We start from the raw sequence: 4,767 nt of genomic DNA on the forward strand, positions 1-4,767 counted from the left end.
AGGAGAGACATCCGAGGGGGTGGCAAAAAACCGCATCGACTCGGGATTCCTACGCTTTTAATTACCCGGCAGCTATGCGCGATGCTCTCATGTCCGATTCGATTATTTTGAGATATTCCCCGGCCTAATTTGAAGCGCCCGCTGCAGCGAGGCCAAATTGAGACTTTTGGGCTATGCTTTGAGGCGACCGATCGCCGGAATTGCAGTTCACATTCGTGCATCGATTTTACTGCATATTTTTAATATACTTCGTGCTTTGAAGCGGATCGTCCCGAGCTAACGTCGCTGATGGGAGTCGCTACCGATTTTTTGTCAGCATCGAAATTATTTTATACGTAGTAACTATGTAAATCGTTCATCAACAGTCAAATTATCTCAAAGCCTAGTATTCGTTAAGTCGCAACATAATTTTCTTTAAATCCAGGTAACATTTTACGTAATTGTTTTTCTTCATGAAGTTTCTCTCTTAAATATATATACGTTTAAAAAAAATAGAAGTTGAGAGGTTGAAATTATCATAAAAAATGGTAAAAAAATATTTTGTTCAATTTAAGTTTTACTTGGTAAATACCAATTTAAAAAACAACTATCGTTACACGTATTTCGATGCGTACTGCATCAGAACGTAGAATCTAGTGGTGTCAAAATCTACGTATTTGGAGAGCATGTATGACTAGATGTATGGGTGTGAAGGAAGCGCTAGGAGTGTATGTCAGGACAGAAGAGTGTGGCGTTTTATCCTCTCTACCTACGGCGTGATGGTAGTGCATAGTACATAGTACCAATTGGAGTTAAATTTACCCTTCATACATACATACCATTCATCAGCAAATCACTTTCCATGCACACATTATTCAGTTCAATTCGATTTTATTTCAATCAAATTTATATATTTTCGATCAACATATACATTACGAACTAAAAAATTGAAAGCGTATACATTATATAATAATAATAATAATAATAAAACCCTTATCCGCAACCCAATGGTGCATAGGGCGCTGCGTCATATTGACGCAGTGTTATCTTGATCGTTTACACATGAAGGAAAGGTGATCAGCCCTCCGCTTCAGGTACATGGCATTTTTGGCGATGGCGATACGACGTCTGATCTCTCCTTCAGTGCTGATTTGAGATCTTATCTAGATCATCAAATTCATATTATTGTTTAATGTATAATGGTTTGAAAATGTATGACGAGATGCCTGAATGTATGAAGTATGAAAAGAGTTAAAAAGAATTTAAAAAATAAATATATATATATATATATATATATATATATATATATATATATATATATATATATATATATATATATATATATATATATGTATATATAATAAGTGTAAATAATACTTTATATTAGTTGTAATATTAAATAACTAACCTAAGAATTTTTTTTTATTAAACATATTATTTTTAGACATCTCAATCAAGTTGAAGAAGAATATGGAAGTTTGATGAGATGTCAAAAAATAATATGTATAATAACTCCTATAATTGGAGATAATCCAGATTTGTGAGCAAATATTTGGACACACTCAAAATGTTGTACATATTATACGTTAAGTCTTCTGATTTTTTAAAAACCTTTTTTGCTCTACTCATAGTTTTTCCTATCCTAGCTCTGAGGACGACACGTGTAACTATTTCGAAGCGTCTATACACGCGTATACATTACCATAAACGGATATATAGGGACATCTGACCATACACAGAACAGTTCGCATACAATGTAAGCTGATTTCATTATAGATTTATATTGAATTTTCCGATATTATCATACAATCATTTTAATTAAAATTATTTTAGATTCGAAAATAAGTTTCATTGAGGACTGAAAAGGTCTTCTAGGGAGAGTCCATTACAGACAGATAGGAGGGGTTGAAAGTGGGCAATAATTTTTCTCGGAAGTATTATTTTTAATCTTGAACAACAAACATATCGCTCACTCCTTTCATGAACGTCAAAAATCAAAAATCGTCAATTTTCTGTTGAGTATGTTTTCGGAACGCCCAGAAAATGTACTATATCGCAGCAAAAGAGACATATTTTTAACTTAAGATTACCCGCTACAGGGCAGAAAGTGTTGTTTTTGCATTTTGAAGAAAAGGTTTTTTTTATTATTTTTTAAAATATACTAAATATTTTTCAAATGGAAAAAAAAAACCTTCCGGTTTTACCTAAAAAGATCTGTTGCATAGTAAAAAGTTCAATAAGTGGCTTGATATTTATTTTTAATACATTGTATTATATTTTTAAACTTTAAAAACGTGTTTTAGAAAAATCAAATTTTTTGATTTATGACGTTCTTGAAAGGAGTGAGCGATATATGATACACGATTTACACACAATGAATAGTTGATAGTCCCAAGAATTAACAATATATATTTGATTGTTGGGTAACATATCCAAAATTAAACACGGTTATTGGATTGAATTCTGCTTTTTAAACTACGTTTCATCTTAATGATTAAACACTTGTTTCATACCACTTGAGTTTTATTAAAGAATACTTGTTTCGGAAGTTGAACTTCTTGCGGTCTTGTTAGTAATTATTTTTCCGAATATGCAAATCACATAATAGATACATATCACTCATTCCACTCTCATAAATTAAAATTATTACACCTTGTTCCACATAAAGGCCAAATTATGAATTATTTAGAAAATTTATAAATCCAAAAAATCATAAATTCTAATAATAATTTATTAAATAATATATTGTTTCAAAATTCTTCACCTTTGCTTTCCGTTTTTCCTTTGTTTTCAAACTCCGCCCCTTGACTAACCCCCTCCCCCTAACTTTCTCCTCTCCTTATTTGTGGAACAATTTTATATTTTATATTTTAGTTATTATACAGACCTGAATGATGGAAGTTCAACTTCCCAAACTAGAAGTCTTTAATTAAACTCAAGTGGTATAAAACAAGTGATTTCTTTTATCATTGTAACATGTCTTACCACAAAGTTAATGCCGAAACAATAAATAAAATACGTTTCGTCTTAGAAGAACTTATCAAACACAAAATTTTTAGATATTTTAAAAAACAATAAAAAATTTACGTAAAAAGAATTCCACCTTCAAGAGTTGGTAGCTTGGTGGGTCTCTGTAAAAAAATATTTTAAATATGTTCATAATTATTGTTCTTACAAGGGCCCAGAGCAGCCGTGTACTGAGCTTTGAGAATAGGTATCTGTGGAGAATTTTAGGCGTGCGGTGGTTTGACTTTGTGAGGAGTGAAGAGATAAGGCGTAGGACGCAGCAAATCTTAGTCAGAACTGTCGTCAAGAAAATGCGATTCAGTTGGCTTGGCCATGTACTCCGCATGCCTCCCGAGAGCCGCCATTAAGCTTGCCTCTTTTACAAGGCATCAGGTTCCCGACCACTGCTGACAATTCAGAACTTCAGGACGCGGATGTGACTTGGGAAGATGCAAGGGAACTGGCAGACGACAGAAAAGCCTGGAGACAGTTTGTGGACTCCATATTCTCCAACATTATGCATTAGATTAAATACAGACTTCCTTATTCTTCTTCATCTTTGATGAGATGTCAAAAAATAATATTAAGAAACTCCTATAATTGGAGATAATCCAGATTTGTAAACAAGTATTTGGACACACTCAAAATGTTGTTAATAAATTATCTGGTCAAATTATAAGCTTAAAATGATAATAATGAAAATAATATTTTCTGGCGTTTCTCATGTGTGTGATTATAATCCAGGATTCGGACCTCACATACTAATAAAAGAGTTTCTGCTCAATAAAAAGCTTCTTTTCATCTCACCAATAGGTGTCTCTTGTGAAGTTCTAGTGATTCAAGAACGATGTTTCAAAATTGGTTCATATATATATAGAACTTCCAAGAATTTGAGTAGTGTGGTTGTCAATAATGGGTAGAATTGGTGAATGTTACACGAGTGTAAAGTGATCACTCAACCAAGCGTAAGACGGTCGTAAACCCCGTAAATGCCCAGACTTCCATAGTCTTCTTAATCTGAGTCAAAAAAATAAATCTTGATAATATTATCAGTGGATGCGCGATTATAGAGGAATCGCTGTCTGTACTAGCCTTCATAGGTGTCGGAAAACCTATTGAAACCGGTCTTATTTCTTCGTAATGCCTTTAAATGGATCCTCACACGGTCTTATAAAAAGTAGTTCAAACACTTCGCTGTAATTCTCATCCCACACTACTTTAAAGTTCCTACCTTTTCCTACAATTACTTTTAAAAATAAAAAAAAGTTGTTTTTTTCTAGTGATGAATAAGGTACTAAGTTTAATTGATAATTCATCACATTTTGATATTACATTTATTGTTTCGGCATTAACTTTGTGGTAAGACATGTTACAATGATTAAAGAAAACACTTCGTTTTTTACCACTTGAGTTTTATTATAGACTACATATTTCAGAACTTAAACTTCCATCATTCAGGTCTGTATAATAACTAAAATATAAAATATAAAATTGTTCTATAAATGAGGAGAGGGGAAAGTAAGGGGAAGGGGTTAGTCAAGCGACGGAGTTTGAAAACAAAGGAAAAATGGAAAGCAATGGTGAAGAATTTTGAAACAATATATTATTTAATAAATTATTATTAGAATTCAGGTTTTTTTGGATTTTTTAATTTTCAAGATAATTCATAATTTGGCCTAAAGGCCAAATTATGAATTATCTTGAAAACATATAAATATGGAACAAGGTGTAATAATTTTAATTTATGAGAGTGAAATGAGTGATTAGTATCTATTATATGAT

The sequence above is a fragment of the Brachycentrus maculatus genome, unplaced genomic scaffold (assembly GCF_059751285.1).
Source record: "Brachycentrus maculatus isolate JH-2025_06_01 unplaced genomic scaffold, ASM5975128v1 h1tg000063l, whole genome shotgun sequence".
Classification (NCBI taxonomy): domain Eukaryota; kingdom Metazoa; phylum Arthropoda; class Insecta; order Trichoptera; family Brachycentridae; genus Brachycentrus; species Brachycentrus maculatus.